Here is a 23,074-nt window from a genome sequence, read left to right on the forward strand (position 1 = left end):
TTTTAATATTTCGTCTCCTTTGATAAAATAGCACCCATTCTTCAGAAAAAAAAAAAAAGGGTGGTATTATATAATGCTTCCTCTTGCAGGATTTAAGGGTTTAGCCTTTTAATACTACTTTTACTCTTAACTAAAAACTGGCTTTTGTTATTATTTTGTCATAAGGTCAAAATCTTACCTATAACTAACTATCCAACTTTGTAAATAATGATATAAAATATAAACTTTTAAGAAATTGAAATATTTGATTTATTATAATTAAATTCTGAGTCATTTAAAATATTATAAAACTTTGATTAATCAAGAAATTAGGCCGAATGACAACGAATGATAATCTTGAAAATGACATAAGCAAAAGAATTTTAGAATAATTTCTATTTATATTATAGGGCCTACATATATGATTATTACTTAATAAACAATGAATTTTTGTAATTAAAAATTTGTTTTACTTTCTTATATAAAATCTTTAATCCTTTTTATTTTTATTTATTGATTGATTTGGTCCGAAAACACCTCCCTTTTTTTTATTTGGTGCTAAAGTTTTTCAAAAACATTTTGTCAACAAAAAACTATCAACCAACCATAAAACTAATAATCTATGAATGATTGAATATTTTGTGAATTCGAGTGTTTAAATTAACATTTCAATAGTTTTCTGCAAATATTAAAGAAATTAAACAATAAAAAATTCCATTCTGAGCTGATTTTTTTTTAAATTATTATTTTTAGTCTCACATTTCACATAACTTAATAAAAGTTTCTAGGTTTACGTTTGTTCCTCTATAAATTGAGATTATCAAAAAAATTATTAGCATCAATCTTAATAATAGTAAAAAAAAAAAATCGCATATCGTTTTTTAACTTTATAAATGACCCCCTGAACCCGGAGTGAGCGAAACATTAATTTTATTTTAGGAAAATGGGAAGGGCAGTCAAATAGATTCTCTTAATTTTACTTCTAATCTTGTAGAGACATGATGCTTTTTATGAGGTCTCTCTTATCTCTGCTCCTTTTTATCCATTGTCTGAGGGGTTGCCATGGAAACCTTCGGGAATGGAAGATCCGTGAATAGAATTCCTTGAGAAGCTTTCTGGCATTGTTACTTTCGATGGAAATTTTTTTTAAAAAAATTCCCAAAAAAATAATCATTATTGATTGCTTTTCTGGCATCTAAGAATTCGAAATTTAAAGGTTATTTTTAAAAAAATGTAATAATAATTTATTTTTGTGGGAAATTTTCTGTATTAATTATTAAAAGATAAATCTTTTCGAATGAAATAGCGAAATTTAAATTATGTATATGATGGGAATCGTTACAACGTTAGCACTTATTTTGAATTAATTTTTAGAAAACCCAGAGATGGTATGAATTGCCATATCTACCAATAAATAAAAGAGCCTGTGTCTATGAGGAGTCAAAAATGTCTATAAGTGGTGACATTCTACAGGACAAACCGTTTCAGCAAAGGCTATGTATTTGGTACTGTTGCACCTTGAAATATGAACTTTCGAGCAATTTTTTTTAAATTTAAAATGAGAATTTTTAATTAATTAAAAATTAAAGAACATCTTGATTTTTCTCCGACGTGACACCATAAAATATTATTCTACAAAAGTATAAATCTTCAGAAGTATAATTTTTTTTTTCTGAATTTGGACAATTTCAAAACAAAAAGTAATTGCCTAACTTTTAACAATAGATTTCATCATTGCAATCAAATTCAAACACTTTTTATTATTTTATCAAATAATTAACAGCATAATTTACTTCCATTACTGAAAATAAAAGATAAAAGTTTCCATATTATTTTTTGACATTGCAGTTTATATGCGAATTACAAGTATATTACCTCAAAAGATATTACCCAGACGCCAAAGTTTCTAACAAAAACAAAGTTTCAGGTAACAATAAACACAACGAGTGTAAGATAATTTAAATAAGAAGTTTCAGTACTTGTCACAATTTCATGCTTAAAACGACTGACGGATTCGTGAAAATCAGCTTTTTCATAATAGTTTAAAATGAAATTAAACATAACCAATATTCCTAGCGAACCAACTGGTCGACAAACACGGCCAGTGTGACATAAGTTTTATGAAATAAATCCATAATTGATTAACATACTTGTACTACAGTTTACACAACTCTGTCTTTATTTGAATTTCCTTTTATAACACTCATCTCAACGAAAAAAGCTCAAAGATGTCACTGAAATTGTTTTATATCTGTTTAGTTGATTCTGATTATGAGTAATGGTAGCGTTTTATCATAAGATGAAATTATTTCAAAGTTGTTGTCATTTATTTTGGTTCCAAACTAATATTATAAAAAGTAAATTAAATGTAGCAATGAAAATCAATTTTACGAATTTCATTAATTTAATTTGTATCCTTTGAGTCTTATTTTAACCTAAGTTCTGAAAATTATCTCTATTAATAATAAAGATGAATACCTATGTGTGTGTTGACGTTCAGCAAGCAAAACCCTTTGACTTATAGCCATAAAATTTGTCAAAGTTTTTCGGTAACTGCTATATCTCAGAAGTTAGGGGCTGAAAAGTGATTTTCACTGTTAATTTTGACTGTTTCTAACTTCAACAATTTCTTTTGCCAGATAGTAACCTAGATGTAAAGGAATCTACCTTTGCCTTCCAGCTTGCCGAGAGGAACCTTTTTTATCTACCAGACGACAAATTATTCATTCAAAACCTAACCACATGACTCCCGGACGAAGAAAAATCTCAAGTAATCGATCTCAGTAAGAAAGAAAAGTTTGCCACACAGCATTCCAGCCGGGAATAGATTCAGTCGAATAATTATTGAAGGACGAATAACTCTCATCCCCTTTATCATAGTCTTCCCAGTGTTATCCACAGCAGCAGGCGCCACAGGTAATGTGTCCAAATGGAATCCGGATGTCACAAGATGACTGGCTCTTGCTTAATGGCATTGTTAAATTTAGAATACCTTCCCGTAGCTGATAAATGAGAATGCGGGAATTGTTTTTCAGCCACTTTGCTGCGATGTGATTTTGCTTATTTTGCTTGCATTTGACTGCGATTTTTCAATGTATTTGTTAAAAGAAAAAGAAAAAAAAGTAAGAGGAAAATTTAGAGAATGAATGTTAAGTATGGTATTTTAAAATGAGTAATACAATTTTTTTTGTCTTATGTTTTCGAGAACAGATATGTTTATTTACTAATGATTCCGGTTTGTATACAGAATATAAATATATCGATAGATCATGTCAACGAAAATGCCATTTAATAAATGAGGAACAATTCTTTAAAAATCAATCTTGGAGTTAATTTGAATATTTTTCCATGATTAAGAACTCAGACGTTAAAACTGTTTAAACTAAAGCTCGAAAAAGAAGGAAATTAATTTCCTTAACTTATTTTTAAAGAATGTATTACTAAAAAATTATATTATCAATGTTCGTCACGAAGGTTTTTTTTTTTTTTTTAGTTTAGTTTAGTTTAGTTTTAACTGAATAAATCTAATAAGAAAATTTCCTATAAACTTATTTATTTACATTTCTCACAAAATTTGAAAAAACTTTCAAACAATGCTGAATAAAGCTTATAAGTGTTTTATATAATCAAAATAAATGGCATATCGTTTTTGATGAAATCTAGAGAATTGATCGGAAATCAATTTTATTTACAAAATCATTGGTCATAATTTCCATTTTCATTAAAAAAATACCTAAAAAATGCTTAGAAACATAGTTAATAGAGTTTTCACATTTTTATATTTTATACTGTTTCTTTGACTTTTATAATAAAAATTTCGAAAATTTTTCATGCATAACTTTTATTAATTTTTCTAGGTTTTAACATATTTTTCAAAAATTTCTACATCGTATAAAGGAATAAAATCGTATCCTTAAAAAAAATAGAAATGTATAAAGGAATAAAATCGTATCATTAAAAAAAAATAGAAATATCAGAATTTTTATTCTGTTTTGTAATAATCATCCTGAGAACTTTTACTAATTTTTCATATCTAGATTTTTATTTATTGAAAAAAAAATGGTATCATCTGCACAAATTCATAGATATGGAAAAAATATGATTAGAATTGCTTTTACTTTTTCCTATTCTAAATGTATAAAGATAAAATACTGTAACCGTCATAAAATCTGACTTCAAGATTTTAATAAATCTTGAAATCGAAATAAACCCTTGAATCCGAAAAATTATTTTTGGAATTTGGTTTTTCTGCTCGTGGATAGAATAATTAAAAAATGTAATCATCCAGAAAATAAATTTGGTATGCAGTCTTTACAATAAAACTATAAATCTGCAAACAATTTTGACGAAATCAGTAAATAAAAAGTGAATTTTTTTCCCATTCATTTGTATATGAACACTCTAAATTAAATATACGGCCAGCTGATAAATGAAATCTATTTACCTAAATGATCGGTAACGAATTTGACTCAAAATCCATAGAAGTGTTAATTGTCTATCGATTTGATTATTTGTTCATATAATTAGAAAACACAACAAGTTAAATGAGTGAATTTTAATTAGTTATAAAGATACCAAATTGCAGATCAGTGTCTAATTTTGAGCCAAATTTGTAAACTATTTGGATTTCTCCCCTCCCCCCGTCTTGTATTTGTGAATTAAAAAATTCAAAAACTCAATAAATTAAATAAAAATAATTTGTCATGCAGTCCTGACATCAAAACTGTATATCTTTAACAAATTTTGGATTCAATCTTCCTATAGTATGAGATGCTTTTAAATACTTACTCAGTTGTAATGATGATACAGCATGAAGATATGATGCTGTAAACAAAATACTTTATGCTGTGTAAGCATACATACTTATCCCTTTGTACAATGATGATATCGTACGAAGATATGATGTTATAAATTAAATACTTCATGCAGTATAAGCATACGAGAAAGCGGTATTTACTTTATTGTACAATGATGATAAGGTACGAAGATACGATGCTGTAAACAAAATACTCCATATTGTGTAAGTATACGAGAAAGCAGTACTTAATTGTAGAATGATGATACGATGCTATAAACAAAATACTCCATGCTGCGTAAGCATATGAGAAAGCGATATTTACTCAGTCGTAAAATGAAAATACAGTACGAAGATACGATGCTATAAACAAAGCACTCCATACTCTGTAAGCATGCGAGAAAATAGTACTTACTCAATTATGCAATGATGATACTATGTGAAGATACGATGCTATAAACAAAATATTCCATGCTGTGAAAGCATACGAGAAAACGGTACTTACTCAATTGTACAATGATGATACGGTATGAAGATACGATGCTGTTTACAAAATTCTCCATGCTGTGTAAGCGTACGAGACAGTTGTATTTACTCAATTGTAGAATGAAGATACGATGCTATAAACAAAGTACTCCATGCTGTGTAAGCATACGAGAAAACAATACTTACTCAATTATGCAATGATGATACGGTACGAAGATACGATGCTGTAAACAAAATATTCCATACTATGTAAGTAAACGAAAAAACGGTACTTAATTGTAGAATGGCGAAACGGTGCGAAGATGCATGCTGTAAACAAAATAATCCATGTTTTCTTTCTAAGCATGTGAGAAAGCGGAAGGACGAATAATCCATCTAGTTTTTATTCAGGATCAAAGTGTTTAATTTTAAAATCGCTAATTATTAATTTTGATTAAACTTCAAAAATTAACTTGCAAATTTTCATTTTGCCGTAAAACATTCTTTATAGGGATGATTCGGGCGATTTCGGGTGGTCAGATGCATATCATTTAACGAAAGAAAAGCTGTTTCATTGTTCATTTGGGTGAAACACTTTAAAAAATTTTGTTCATCATTTCTATTAATTTCTAATTTCTGTAGTATATTTCTGTCGAAGTCGAATTCCTTAATAAAGCTCTCATACTTTGGGATATTTTTCTTTTTCCTCTATGCCTTGTTCTGTGCCTATCCATTTATCTTGCATTAAAGTGCATTGCTTCCCCTTAGTCGGATCAGTTTCAAGTGTGCGCTCGTTAAAGTTCTAAAACGCAGGTGTCCTGTGGTTTTTATGGCCATTCACCGACCAAGTAGCACCTCCAGAAGCGCAGAGCTTCCCAGTTTAATTGAAAGGTTTTTGATGGGGCACATCCTAGATGGCAATTATAGATCGCTTTGTAGGCCTTTATGGGACCACTGCTAACAGAAACCTCGTATAAAAATATTTAGTAACGTTTTTTTATAGTTAGAAAACTTATCATGGTTTTTTTCTCAGTATTCTTTTAACTTCAGCAGTCAAATTCTGCATGAATGATAATTAGAGTGTGCGTTTATATGACGTTAAAGCATTACTGAGAATTTATTACATAGCAAATTTTCTCTAATTTAGAACATTATTTAATAAGGATGTACTTAAACAAAAGTTTTTAAGGTATGGTAGAGGTCTAAATTGATTATTTTGATCCTGCCCTTAAGTGAAATCGTATAAGAGAATTGTAAAGTGACGCAATTCTCTTATACGGCAAAACACGTGACTGCACATGCACAAAATCAGCCAACAAGAATTTTAAAAACCATATTAGTTTAAAACACTTTATTAAAATGCTCCAAATAAATGGAATTCTTTTACTTTCTTTTATTTATTATTACTTTATTCAGCTTCCATTAGTAAAATAAATAAAATAATAAATTCAGTTTCTCCTTTTTATCATAATATTATTCACTTTTTTAATTAAAATAAATAAATATAATTATTTATATTTACTCCTTTCCTGTAATCAGTCACTTCTTATTTTCACGTGTATGTAGTGTAGAGAAAATATAGTAATCGTCAAAAAATTCGAACTCGAGATTTTGACGAATCTCCACGTTTTAGACCTTCCTGAGTTCGTAAAACACATTTTTGAAAGAAAAAAAAATGTCCGTCTGTCTGTCTGTGACAAAGATAATTCAAAACCGTTTTGATCTAGACGGATGAAATTCGGTAAACAGTCTTTATAGCTAACCTGTAGATTTCTAATAAATTTTGAGAAAAACCCTGTCTGTTCGAATATAATTTAACACGACAACTACAAAATGAAGAGAGTTAGATAGATAAAATTCGATACACAGAATTAACATCTACGTCTAGACACCTTTCAAATTTTGAGTCAAATTCAATAAGGAATTGATCATCTGTCAGTTTGTACTTCCAGAAACATGTAAACGTGCGTAATGGTCTCAATGACTTAACTCAAAGACGCAATGACTCATAGTCTATGTAATTTCTGTAGGCGTTTCAAGGACACCCGTTTTTCCTACTTTTTACTCTTTCTCCTTCTCCGTTGCCATGGTTTGGACAAAGCTTGTTTTTTTCTTTCCACGCCAGTACGTTTCGAGAATACCTTGCCTTCGGAATACCTTAACAGCTGTGTAAAAAAAAAAGAGTGACTCAGCGTTGAGAGGCATACAACCAGTGACGAGGTAGAAAATGTGACCTTGAACTGCCTACAGAAAATGCACGGACTATAAATGTGTCAAATTTGGTATAGAATTTTGTGACTACAACTGTAGTTCTGTGTCAAATTTTTGTTCCAATCACTTGGGAAAAACGCATGTAAAAAGAAATGCCATTTTCGGATACTATTAATCACATGTCTGGAATTAATTTCCAAATAACTCGTCAAGGACGGCATGAATAGATTCAGACAAAATACTAAATTCACGCCAGTGATTAATATTTTGTAACTACTGTACACCAATGCCATGCAAAGCGCTCATTGGTGTAACACCTTTATTAAAGAGTATATGAGAAAGATTTGAGGAGACCACTTATATTGAGCTTGTAGATTTCTAACCTTATAAATATTAACCCTTTGCGCTCAGAAGGATAATTCGGTGCATAATTATTCGCTTAAAAAATGGACCTGTTTATTACACCAAGAAATAAATACATGCAACTGTTTTAAGTTGGGTTTCCCTGAAAAAGGAATCTACATCTTTTTAACATTATTAAAATTATATAAAAAAAAGGTCAAAATGATGCACTATCTTGCATGGTGACTCAAAGAAAACATTCGCGTGCAAAGAGTTAATAAGAATGACCTGTTTTTGTTCATGGTTATCAATATTTAAATGTAAGTATATGCAAGTAATTAGAGTTAAAAGAAACGAAAATCTATAATTAGCTAAACCCAAGATCAGTTAATATTTTATGTTTTGGGAAAATCAAAGATATGCCACTAGATGTAAAAGGAAACAACAAGACAACAAAAGCGATTTGCATTTAATGAAAAATAGGTCAACAACTTAGATAAAACAATTTCAATCTACTCGAACAAATCGAAAACATCTAAAACTATTCTAAAAGTGGAAAAATCCCTCTTTTTACAAAAACTCTAGAACTATCATTACCGTTTTACAACGCAGAGAATGTTCGTCACATCACCGGAGCCGAAATCCAACATAAAAAACAATTATGTAATAAATATTTTACGACAAAACATCAGGTAGCAAAATTATTGTCTGAGCAGTGAGATAACGCTCGCTATCAGAAGAAGAAAAAACAGTTGAAAACAACTAGGTTGGAAATCGTACTTGGCGATATAAACGAGTCTTCAACCTTAAACTTGAAAAGCATGGAACCAAAACGCTTTTTCATTCAATGCCGTAATAAACTGAAGTGTTTCCATTGTTTCTCGTGTCGCATGAGCATTTCGCGGTCGCAAATGAGCCTCAGAGCTCGAAACTTATAACCACAAATCAGCTCCCAAACAATTCTTTAGGTCTTATTATATATTTTTTTCCTGATTTCTTGGGCTAATTCTTCGTTGTTTGTTGTCGAATCCTTCGATGATGGTGACCTGCTTCTAGAATTGTCTTGCAATGGATTCAGGCAACTTTGCCGGATATAAGAAATAGGGTTTTTTCCTTCTAAATAATTTGGTTAAATTTGGTTGTGTAGTTTTGTAAGTAAAAAGTTTTGTGGAAAGATTCATGCACAAAAAATGCCAGTGAAATTTATGTTGTCTGGTTGTGTGATTTGTCCTCGATTCTTTTTTGAGTCTATTAAATCGAGTAGCAATACTTCAAACCTTGAATTTCATATTTCTGGTTATAATAATTAATAAAAATTATGAATCATGTGCAAACTCTTTCATATTAGCTGACTGAGCATTCATTCTTTTTTCATCCACTCTATATATACAATTATAATTTGGGTACCAGTACCGGAAGATGGCCCTAATGGCATCGAATCCTCAAATAGACAAAATAGGCAATTGTCTAAAGACCCTGAACCATCAAGCTTTTATTGCTGTATTTTGAAATAGGCAATTAAAAGTTATTCAATTTTTGTGCTTTTATTCAATTATAAGGGCCATGTAATCAAACTTATTCAATTTCATTTTAATTAATTTAGATCTATTCTAATAGAATTTAGATAATTTAGAACTATTATAATATTAATTTAAATATTAAGAGTTATTCTAATTATTTATTTCATTATTTGAAAATTTTATGTTTTATGCTATTTAAATAATTCTAATTAAAATGTAATTATAATTTTAAGGTATCTTTGATACTGTTATTTAATACTATTTCGACTGCGTTTAGTGAAAAAATTTGTGGTTTTTTTTATTATTTGTTTAAAATTATTTTAAATTTCTGCTGTGTATCGCTTTTATCGTGAGTTACTGAAACCATCTTTTTTGCAAGTGATTTGCGATTGTGAATTTCGATATTTCAGATTAGCAAAATTTGTTAAAACTACTTATATAAAGATTAAATTAAAATCTATAAAAAAAAATATTTCGACTTGAAAAATTGGAAGCAAAAAGGAGCTTCGAGATTTGCTTTATCCTAGATCCCTGAGAAACTTAATCCGACTGAATATATTATCAAAGAATGGGACATTTTGTAATCGGAAATGACGGCAGAACCCATATAATTGTTCGTTTTACTAAAGCCAATTATAACTGAAAAATTTTCATATCGTTACAAATTCAATGCTTTGCAATAATTAATATTTAATTATTCAAATATTAGCAAATTTTATAAAAATATTTCCAAAATATAATGCGAAATCCGATACAAATTTACTGTCTCGATTTTCTACCCTTTTGAATTATATTAATAAATAGTAGGAGGGATTTACACGGATTCAGGTCACGAGGCATCCGATTTCATAACTCACTAATTATTCATACAAATGTTTAATTATACTTTGTTTCACGCCTTTATTCCAGTTAGATGCACTATGTACTCAAAAATTAAACTGGCACCAGCTATTTGCCGTATATAACATAAAATAATGCATCTAATAAATTGACTTAATTAGTTGAAAGCTGAGAAAAAAAGAGGTAAAATTAGATTTTCAGTTATATTTATGCTATATGATTTTGAATTGTTTTTGAGTTTTTTTTTTACTTGAATTTTTACCTGCAGCATATAGTTACAGGTTCTGCCGATACTCAGTTTTTACAATACATTAATTAATTTAATTCTCGTAATATGATGGTGTTTATAATATAATGGTAATATATATGGTAATATATAATGGTAATATAATGGCATGGGAAATTCCTAAATTCCCGGCCACAGTATTATCATCATGAATTATCAAATTTATAGAAAGATGTTATCATTTATACATATTAATAATATTATCATTATCATTGTAATTGATACTTGTAAACTTATATGCAAATATTGATACATATAATTAATTAAACAAAACATGATCAATAGAATCTAATTTTATTTCTATCTGATTATTTTACTGAAAATAAGCTATTAAATCGATTTATGAAGAACATCTTTAGGATATAAATATTGAAAGAGGAAATGATTAACGAACATCGATTTGTATGTTAATTAGACATGATTATCCGAATAAAACCATTTTACGAATCTCGAGTTCGTTGTAATAAATTAAAACTAAGTGGGTAATTAACAGTGAAGAATTGAGCCATCTGCAATCAGATGCATAAAAAATAACTTATAATGAAATAATTAACTTTGGAAAAACCCACCATTAAAAATTTGTTTTCTTTCTTTATTCAGAAAATTGTTGTAGCTTAAAGATACAGTTGTAGATAGCTCTCTCTTTTGTAACCAATTATCAAAAAGTAAGATATTAAATTAATCTGTAAATATTAGGGTGTCCCAAAAGTTTCTTTCTCATCGTGCTATGAATGGCATGATCTGGCTCTGCTTGTGCAAACATGCAGGCTTATCTATTAGCCGTCTATGTCATCGGTTTCACTAGTACCACAGCTCTTTTGCAATACATTTCATTTGTGCCACAGTCTCTCTTAAGACTTTCATCCACAGCGTTAAATATGGGTAGCGAAAGACGACATTTAAGGCATATTTTCTATGAGAACCTTCCTCAAGGGGAAACGATAAATTCTACAAAATACTGTCACAACTGGATCAATTGAAAGCTGCCTTAGAAAAAAAAACCGGTTAGAATTAATGAACCGACGAGGCGTTGTTTTTCATCATGACAACGCGAGACTACATATTGCATTAGTCGTAAAAGAAAAGCTCTTACAGTTTGATCGGGATGTTTTACCGTATCCTGCGCACTCTCCAGATCTCGCTCCATGTGATTATTACTTCTTTCTGTCCTTAAAAATTTCGCTTCTCTATAAGAGCTTTAATCCATCAGCGAAATAAAAGAGTAGAACGAGGATTATTTCTTGTCAACAATTTTGGAAAGAAGGCATAATGAGGCTTCCTGAGAGATGGAAGAAGGTAATAGAGCAAAAGGGTTCTTATAAAACAAAATAAATAATATCTTAAACAGTAAATATTGTGTATTCATTTCATATTAGAAATAGGAAAGAGACTTATGGGACACTCTAATAAATCAACTTTTAATGGAAACTATTTTCCCTCATATATTCGAAACATGCTAGTTGATAAAATTGATTGCTTCAAATAATTTTCTTAGCGTCATGTTTTAAATTCTGAAATTATAAATCTAAACTCCCACTGAATAGATAATCGCAAGTGATTCTTTACAGACAATTTTCTTACACTTTAAAGGGAAAAAAAAAATAATAAAAAACAGAAAAACAGTACATCAATCCCATTTTGAAATTTCTTTTATTATACTCACTCAAGTATTAAGTGATAAAACTCAAGAATACAGTTAGTTCCGTTTGGCTTCTAAAAATATACCCCAAAAGGTAGAAAATAAAAATCCTCAAATAAAGAAAAAATCTACAACCAATGTCTCTGCAGGCCGTAAAAATAACGGAACAAAACGCAGTCTTAATAGCATTCGTAGTAACGCAGTAAAAGGAGAACAATTCTTTTGTTCTAGACGCAGACCACTGCAGTTTAGAATTTAGAACATTGGAAAAACCTCCCTTCTTAACCCTTCGACAACATTACATCAAAAATGGTACAAGTCCGTTTCCGGTTTTCTAAATCGACCAAATTTTTAGAGAATAATTTTTGCCATAAAAGAAGATAATTAGAGGAAATCCCCAATTCAGTAAGATGAACACTTTTTAGATAGATTATTTTGCATTAAATTATGAGATGTAGTAATTATGAGATGTAAATTATGAGATAAATATTCAGACTTTTCTATGTAACAGTGAAGCTTAATGCTGCTTATATATGTACCGTTAATTAATGTTAGAATTATTCTGTAATTTATTTGTCCGTATTTCAAATTAATGCGATTATTTAAAATTAAATAAAAATATTATGTCATTGATTTTTGAATTTAAGATTTCATATGAAATTAAATAAAAATTTGATTAATTTTATAATTGAAGCTATTAGTATTTATTATTAATTAGCTATAAAATTCTTATAATTTTATGATTAATTAATTCGGAAAATATAAAAAATTAATTTAATATTAAATTTTAATTAATTAAATAATTAAAAATTAATTCCGAAAATGACATTTTTATTCTATATGAATAATTAAAAAATTATTCTTATAAAATAAATTTAATTTTAAACATTCAAACTATTTAAATTAATAATTAATTAAACAGTATGATTAAAATGTACCTTATTTTCAGCGCACAACGCGACAATGCAACCACCTCTAATTCTAGTCGATGGAAAAATGACAAAGATTACATGGAAGCAAATGCAGAAATCACTCAGCTCCCTCAACAAGGAGTTCCAAACATAAACATCTTATGCGGAAGTTTAAATTCCGTGAGTTTACATTACTTCTTGGTTCATCAATAGTTCAAGTATCAGAATGTACAAACTAACCTTCCTTTCATTGATTGGAAATTCTATTATCAAACCACGGAAATTCTCAAAAAGATGTCACAAAGTGGATTATTATCGGTATTCGAAAAACATATACGAATTTCCGAAAGTTAATTTTCACTTCAGAGTTATGAACATTTCCCAATTTTCAAAAGCTCTTAAAAAGTTGTTCCGTTAATAATGAAAGAAAAACAAGAATTATGGCATATAAAATGGTAATTCAAAATATCAAATAAATCTATGTAATTACAAACTTCTTCATTACTGTTCCTGTAAGATAAATATAGGAGTATAATTTCATCAAGTAATTAATATTCATTTTTATTTCTTTTCTAGTTTTTGTGAAAGGCAACTTATTAAAATAAATAAATTCGAGTTAAATGAGAACAAAAGCATTCAAGCGTGCTATTTCAAATTTAAGTATTCTATAATGAATTAAAATCAATATTGACCGCAAAGTCAAAAGGCCATTTTTCCTTACAAAAAATTTTTCTCTTTAAATCAATTTTAGTATTATTTCATTACCTTTATCAAACAAATCATCAGTTATACACCAGTTCTGTATGTTTTAGTTTTAAAAAAGGAATTCTATTTTAAACGACAATTTTTGTTTGCAAAAATTTTACAATTGTAATATAGCCAAAGACGCATAATCATCAAACTCCAAAATAAAATCATCACTCAAAGACTAAATAAAGCTAATACAAATCTAAGTAAAGTAACTTTTGAAACTACAGTGATTAAGTAAGCCATTAAAAGGTTATCGCCAATAAAATAAAATTTCATCCTGATACGCTGAAATAATAATTATTGTAATTGAATTTTCTTGTTAGACACTAAAGGGTGTAATAAAATGTTTAAGGCTGGTAATATCTGCCGCGGTTAAAACACTTTCCGAACCATCCAACTTGTATCAGTTATCAAATAGATGTCTAGCTTTCTTCCATAGTCCTTCAACGTTATTTATATTGCCGAGTAACCACTTCTCAACCCCCCTCCCCAAGATAAATCACAGAGACTCTTGAATAAGGGAATTTTTCATTTCAATCATTATTTTGATAAAGATCAGACATTATTTGCCACTGTATTATATAAAAAGAATTAAATGTTTGTAAAAATATGCGTCATTTCCAAAGCTAAATAAAAACTGCCAAGACTGTGATTTTTTTAATATATCAAGTTTTGAATATATCTGTTGCATTTATTAACTAACTAACTTGCATTTATTCTTCCTTGCTTTGAAAAATGTTAATAAAGTTTACATTTTTTTTTATACTGTAAGTGTAAGTGTAAATTATAAATCAATCAGAAATAATAATAATGATGTATGTTTGTGTGTGTTGGTTCTCTGCCAACAGACAGTTTGACCAACAATACCATATTTAGTACACACACACGCATATTTTATATATATATATATACCTTGCAAGAAGGAAATGTGTAACTCGGAATGATTTTTTAAATTTTTTTAATTAGAATTTTAATTAATTACAAATAAATGAATAAAATAATAATAAGAATAATAATTAATTAAAAAATAAATGAATTAAAATAAAGAATTTTGCTTTTTTCTGAAGTTAAACTATATAAAATAAATTTTGACTTTTCCAAAATTTCAAAAATTGCCTTTTTAATGATATCAATTTAATAGCCATGCACAATTTTCCTAAATTCTGACAATTTTTAAAAACATATTCTTTTTTTTTGACTAATTTTATATAATAGATCATATTGTTGCCAAGAAATTTAGATTATTATTCATTCAATATTTAATAGCATGATTTTCTTCCACTGAGAAAGAAGGATTCTTTTTAATGTCTGTGTAATTTACAAGACGAATAAAAAAAAAGTCAAATACAATATTGCGAAAGTTAGAAGATACATTATCTGGACAATTACGTTTTTCATAATGTTATAGGGTCTTCGAACTGGATTCTGTTAAAAGCTGGTCTTTGTTTCGTACAAAATATGTCTTTGACAATTAAAATAACACGGCTTTAACGTCTGATATTTCGAAGTAAACATAGACAAAAGTTATAAAAACTAAAAGCAGTCTAGACGATTTAATTGAAATTAAATATAACCAATATCCCAGGTGAACCAACTGGTTACCAAAACCGACTAGTGAGAAATATAAGAATAATCAATCGTTGCAGGTCATTGTTCAAGCAAATTTCAGATAGTGTAGATGATTATATGCATTTAGTTGAATATATTTTATTAGCAATTACTCTGAATTGCTTCTAGAATATATATATATTTCAATAACATAGCAAATTGTATTTATTGCATTTTCAAAGATATCATGCTATTCTCAAAAACTTAAATTTGTTGAACGTTAATATGTTTTCATCGAATTTTCATTGTACAGTTCTGATACATTTTATAAATCTCAGACCGGTTTTTTTCCCTTTACTATCAAGAGATGTAAGATAAACTGATTTATTAGATCAGGATTTTCTAGGCTATTGTCATGCGACTAAATAAGGAAGAAAAATGTGGCGATCATGAGAACTCTGACAAATTTTTTCTCTCTCTTAAAATTTCCCCAATCTTTGAAAGCAAAAAAGGTTAGTGAAGTTGAACTAAACTTTTCAAATAGAAACTTATTTCGACTTTAAAAATTCCAGTAAAAAAATTGACAAATAACTATTCTTATTCAATTTCTTTTCTACTACCATTGATTTTTATTTATTTCTAAATTTTGAGATTACGACAATTTTAAATTTTAGAAAAGAGGTCGCTAGGGGGGAAAAGTTTAAATCCTGTAAATATTAATATCCTATACCTTTAAATTACTGGAATTTTGAAGAGAACAGAAATGGATAGATTCGAAATCTGACCAGAAGACGAACAAAATAACATCCAGAATCCATATTGATATGATATAGGAATACGTGAAGATCCACACATCATATCAATATAAGGATAGATTATCTTCTACAACATCCTCATAAGTAGCATATTTTCACTGGGATAAATCTCTTGTGATTATCGAAACCCCAAAACTAATTTTTACCATCACTCCACCCCCTCCCCCCGATAAGATTTTTAAAAAAGTATCGTGATATATCCCTTTTCTTACGAGTAGTACAATAAAAATAGATTTTTTTTCTTCTTAATAGCATGGAGTGTCATAGATCTTAATTTATCAAGAAAGGATTTCTTGATCAAATTTGGTGCAGATGCTGTATCAGAAACTTTTCTTGAGTGTATAAGCTGGTACAGGTTCTGTAAGTAAATCGTGAGTAACTAGTGTTCGCCGATTTACTTCTTTCCTTTTGATTTCAATAGATGGTGTACTAGCATGCAATTTTTCTTGGGAGTGTCGGTTATGTTATATGAGTAATTCTTCAAGAACTCCTGATCTACTTTTTTTTGTTGTTATCAGTTTCTTATATACTAAATATACAGAGAGAAAGTACAGCAATCATCAAAAAACGTGACCTTGAAATTTTGGCGAATCATCACATTTTAGATCTCCCTGAGTTCAAAAAAAAAAAAAAAAAAAAAAAATGCCTGCGAACACGATATTTCGAAAATTCTTAATTGTAAATGGACGAAATTTGTCTATTTTATTCAGAGAAATTCGAATATTCCAATCAAATTTTGCATGAAATTCGTTAGTAGGAAGTTTGTCTGTCTGATTGTCCTAATTCAAATGAAGACTATTAGCTACGAAACTTAAAGAGTTGAATAGATAAAATTTGGTATACAGATTTAACATCTAAAGAATATACCTTAATCAAATTTTGAACCAAATTTGTCAAAGGATTGATCATCTATTTGTCTGTATTTTTTCATGCAAGCAAGCGCAATAACTTAAAAATCAACAATGCAAAGAAATGAAATTTAAAACGTGAACTTTTTGCTAAAATTTTAATTATGTTTCAATCGGTGGGGTAGAGTGTGCAGAATGCATGCTCATTTTTCTCTATACTCTGAAGAAGCACAAACGCTCACGTGCGAGGTTTCTATGTTCCACGATTTTTAGCTTGGAAGAGAAGTGATAACACCCTTATTATCACTATCAGTTTGCGAGAAAGTTTCGGCTTTACCAATAGTACACATGCTGTAACAGCAATTTTTTTTCCGATGCATAACGTAAATGTATTAATTGGCGCACAGCTTTAGCATTTGAAGAATAGACCTTTATCAAATTTTGAACCAAATTTATCAAAGGATTCGCCATCTGTTCCAGTGCATTTCTCAAAATCCAATGATATAAATAAATGAAATTTAGCACCTGAACATTTTAATCAAATTGTAATTCTGTTTCAAATTTTGGTTTCCCTCTTTGGGAAATAGCGTCCGAAGTGCATGCTTATTCTTCTCTATACTATGAAGAAGCATAAAACGTTCACGTGCGATATTTTTATATTCCACGATTATTCGGTTGGAGACGGAGTAATAACACCCTTTATTAAACTGGTTGCAAGAAAGTTTCGGTTTTACAAATGATATAGATGCTGAAACAGCAAATTTTTATTCCAGTGTGATACGTAAAAGTATTAAATATATTGGATGTTGAGTATCTGAGTATTCCCAGCTTAATACGTAAAAACATTAAATGTATTCGATGCTGAGTGTCTGAGTATTCTCAGCGTAATATGTAAAAACATTAAATGTATTCGATGCTGAGTGTCTGAGTATTCTCAGAGTAATACGTGAAAGTATTAAATGCATTCGATGCTGAGTGTCTGAGTACTTCCAGTGTAATACGTAAAAGTATTAAATGTATTCGATGCTGAGTACCTGAGTATTCCCAGCGTAATACTTAAAAGTATTAAATGCATTCGATGCTGAGTTCCTGAATATTCCCAGCGTAATACGTAAAAGTATTAAATGTATTCGATGCTGAGTATCTGACTGTTCTCAGCGTAATATGTAAAAACATTAAATGTATTCGATGCTGAGTATCTGAGTATTCTCAGCGTAATATGTAAAAACATTAAATGTATTCGATGCTGAGTATCTGAGTATTCCCAGCTTAATACGTAAAAGTATTAAATGCATTCGATGCTGAGTTCCTGAATATTCCCAGCGTAATACGTAAAAGTATTAAATGTATTCGATGCTGAGTATCTGACTGTTCTCAGCGTAATATGTAAAAACATTAAATGTATTCGATGCTGAGTATCTGAGTATTCTCAGCGTAATATGTAAAAACATTAAATGTATTCGATGCTGAGTATCTGAGTATTCCCAGCTTAATACGTAAAAGTATTAAATGTATTCGATGCTGAGTATCTGAATATTCTCAGCTTAATACGTAAAAGTATTAAATGTATTCGATGCTGAGTATCTGTGGATGCGAAGTTCCTCACGATGGCAAATCGAAAGATCATTGCTCCTTCCCTCGCCTTTCCACTTCCTATTCACAAATAGTCATCAGCTTTTCTTGTCTTGTTGACCCGCAACACACGCGTGCGTGTCAACATTTTCGCCATGATTTGCGAGAATTTTTCCTGTTTTATTTTCGACGGAATTGCTTGTATTGGATAATGCGAAAACTTCGCGACATGCGAGACCGTTCAGTAAATTTCTCCATTGTTCTGGCACGGCCCGGGGAAGCATTTGTCTCACACTCTTGAAGCGTGAAAACAAATGGAAATTCGTGTGAGATCCTATTCGTTGTGTTCTTTTTCCATTAAAGAGACAACAAAACAGTCGAACCAATTATCACGTTTGCGAACAACGCATTTGTATCCGGTATGTCAGGAAAAAATGCCGATGGAGTGAGAACTGTGCTGTCCAATGCGGTTATTTATGGAGTCAGCTTTGTTTGATGACAAATACGTTTGTAAAAAGAGCATTGCCTCCAATAAAGCTGGTGCCGGTAAAGTCATCTTCCCATGAAAAATCGTAAAATTATACAGAGAGCAGGTTTCCACATTTGCGTAATTGGAAAATTGCAATAAAAGAATGTCTTTAAGGTTAAAAATTTAATTTAGATTATTTTTACATATTATAATTTGATACTGCAATTGTTTTAATTAGAAATATCAAATTTTTGTAAATATATATATTTGGAGGAATATTTTCTATAGAATATAAGTAATATTTTCATGCGCCTATTTTTTCTATTTCAGACTTGAATAAAAACAAATGTAAGGGTTTTTTTTATTTTTAAAAATTGTTTACTTACAAGTACAGTGGCATATTTAGGGAGATAAATCTTTATTGGCACATGCAATTTTTTTAAATGGATACATTTTAGGTAGATTCCTGTAGGAAGACCTGTCATGGTTCTCATGACAGGACTTCAAAAGTGTGTGTGTGTGTGTGTGTGTGTGTGTGTGTGTGTGTGTGACACTTTGCCCATGTTATCTTGTTAACAGGATAGCTAGAGTAATTTAGTTTGTATTTTAACGTACACCATTTGTACCGTTGCACCGTTTTTGCCGTAACGTACAACGTTTGTATTTTAACGTAAACGTGCTATCTAGCTCAAAGGGAGCGAAAATTGTGGGGATTGAAAATTTCATTTCACTAAAACATTCTTAATATTGAAGACAGAAAAATAAATACAATCAGCCAAATTAGCACCTCATTAAGACGAGCAATTTTTATATTTAAAGCTTTTCGATAACTGCAATATCTTAGAAGTTAGTGGCTGAAAAGTGATTTTCAAGCCCTAATTTTGACTGTCTCTAACATCAACAATTTATGTTGCCGGATAGTAATTTAGATGTAAAGGATCCTACCTTTGCCTTCCAGTGTGCCGAGGAGAATTTTTCATAATTATGATCCAACTCCAGTGTGCAAAGATTAAAATGCATATAAAAGGCGGCGTGCAAGTTATTAAATTTAGTATTTTAAAACACATATTTTTAATCAACATGCTAGACAATGTACTGACCGATTTTTTTTAATGTAATTTTATTTTTGTTTAAAAATTCAGCAAGTTTTGTTTAAAAATTCAAAAAATATGAATAAATCAATCGATAATCAAAACATATAATCTTATTTTATTACGATATCTTGAACTTAAGTTTTTACGTGTTATTCATTTTTTTTTACTAAAAAATTTAATTTTAAAAAAAAGGGAACTGAGGTAATTAAAAACTGGTACATTAAACTTTCGCCTTCCGACGTCTTGATATGATTTTAAATGGTAATTATTTTATTTTTCTTTAAATCAATTCAATACAATTGAAAAATAATGTTATACAACATTTTGAGCTCACGTGTCTTGTCTCGTAAATGTTCTGTGTCAAACTGATATGTGACGTGTTATGTCGCGTGGATGTTTGATTCCGTTGTACCAATGACAGAATGGTAATAGAACAACAAAACTGTAATAATTTTGGCTATTGTTTTTAAAATCTGATTTTTAGTTGCCTGTAACATTTGATTACTTAACAAAACAAAGAACTCGAAAATCAAGGAAAATAAAATGGTAAAAGAAAAAGAGGCAATGAGTAAGAATTATCTGGAATAGAGCTGCAAAGGGAACAATACAGACAAGCATAAAAAGTCGCTTAATACTCGTGGCAAATTTAACTGCAAACCTACAACTAAAATTACATTACTGAATTAAAAGTAGAGCTCTTTACTCTGAAAATTATCGTTGAAATTTCTGGAGTTTAATGCACTTCAACATTATCGCTTGATCAACTATTTTTTCTTCATTAATATTTTTGATTTAATATCGCTTTCATGCATTTTCTTTTCTTTTTTTCTTTTGAAACAAATCATTTATTGAATATTTATATCAAATTTGAAATAAAGAAAAATCATTAATTCTCTAAAAACTATTTCAGATGGAATTTATTATATGGAAAAATATAATTTCTATATTAGAATAAACAAAATATTTAATAAATTCCTGAAGAAAATGACGAGATATTTCAATTGAAATTAAATCTTCGAGAATTTGAAATTAAATCTTTCAATTTATCAACCAACATAAAATAATGCATTTTTAGAATCTTCCAATCCAGCGCTCACGCGCATGTGATAAATGAAAAAATTAATTCGGGTTGAAACTTAATTATTAAATAGTTTTTCACTGTGATTCAAATAATATCATTTAATTTATTTAAAAAGTCTAATAAAAACATGTGGAATTTCATTCTGTTTTGGTCAGTTAAACAATAAAATTGGTGGTCTCTTTTTATTGTAAATGAAAGAGAACTTAAACTATAAATATATTCTTAAATGAATTCATGTTGTTTTTTACACCTCAAATCTGATTTGTGTAGACACAGATACAAAAATATTTAAATAAAACTATTATTTGCTTGTCTTTAATTTTTGAGACAACTATATTTAAAATTTTCAATATTGGTTGTATAAATTTTTATTGTTTTTTTAAACAAGCAAACATTAAGCTATTTTGCATTTACATATATTTTACTAGTATAATGTTTCTATCTTTCTTATTCGTAAATGGGCTTCTGAATATAAGAGTCCCTTGCTGCAGTTATTTTGAAAATGACAGAAACTTATTTCTCTTCCTTCAAACTGTCAAGTCTCTCAACATTTTATAATTTTTTTTTTCGATTTTAAGGAAATTAAAAGAAATAACAAATGAAAGTCCTTTCTTCAAACAAATAAATATTTTTGCATACATTTATTCCGAAATTTTATATCATGGAAATGCCTTGCCTGTGAAAATAGTTACTCTAGCGGAAAATTATAATATTGATATTTGAATTAAGCAAATGAAAAGCTATGCATTATAGGAATTTTCAAAGATGCTTTTAATGCTGATTGTGGAAAATAATTAATGTAAAACTCATTTTTCTTAATTAAAAGATCAAATTTGAAAGGACTTCTGTACTAAATATCTTTTTCTCATACTTTTCTTTGTAAAAGACATACTGAGCACAATAATAAAAGATGATGCATTAAGTGACAATATGAAACGAAAGTTAAAGCACTACCTATTTTTACTTTTTGACATATCTATATCTATCGCAATGTTGGATTTTTTCATAGAATGCCGTCGCTCACAAGTAGAAACGCTGTAACTTGACCCGCTTTAGATCATAGTCAGAGAAAAGCTTCTGACCGCCAAGGAACCATTTCACAGGTCCAAATTAATGAAAAACCGAGGGTTCCAAATAAAAGATGTATTATGAGTGCTCTAAGTCTTTCCAACCGTATCTTTGCAGTTTTGCACGAACGGGGGAAAACTGTGCATTCGATTTTTCTTAAAGATGTATCTAATGAAGAGATATATAACATATGTTAAATTTCAACTCAGTTGATGATTTTTGGCGATATAAGGGTTGGTGTATTTATATGTAAACAATAATACTAATTTATGGCCTACAATAAATAATCTTTTACATGTTCTTTAGATGTTATCTTTTCATATGAAGAAAATATTTTGCAGACATTATTATAGACTCTTTTAATTATTTTTTTTATAAAATGAAGTCATAAAAAGTTTTCTCAATATACATCAATTTTTAAAAATCTTTTTTATAAAAATTATGCATTTTTGCTTACAAAATTCCATTATAGTAATATAATTTTTATTTTACTTGCAACAATAAATTGTATTCGATGCTTTAAGACTTTTCAGTTAAAATACTACATTATTTATAAAATTAAATTATAAATGGGTCAAAAAATATTTCTGAATAAAAAGTACGAACAAAAGGATATAAAATTAATCACTATGACTTAACATTATGATTTTTGCCTTCTTCAGGAATTTGTAAATTTATTCAACATCATTAGTCTTTATGTCACATTACTTCAACACTAAAAAAAATCATTCATTAGTTGTTGACTGAATTTTTTATCAGTTCTTTAAAAAAGTTATATTCTTTCAAGCTATGAAATGGCGTGTACTTTGATGCAATGGTATGCAAATTTAACCGCATGTGT

The sequence above is a fragment of the Argiope bruennichi genome, chromosome 3, assembly GCF_947563725.1.
Source record: "Argiope bruennichi chromosome 3, qqArgBrue1.1, whole genome shotgun sequence".
Classification (NCBI taxonomy): domain Eukaryota; kingdom Metazoa; phylum Arthropoda; class Arachnida; order Araneae; family Araneidae; genus Argiope; species Argiope bruennichi.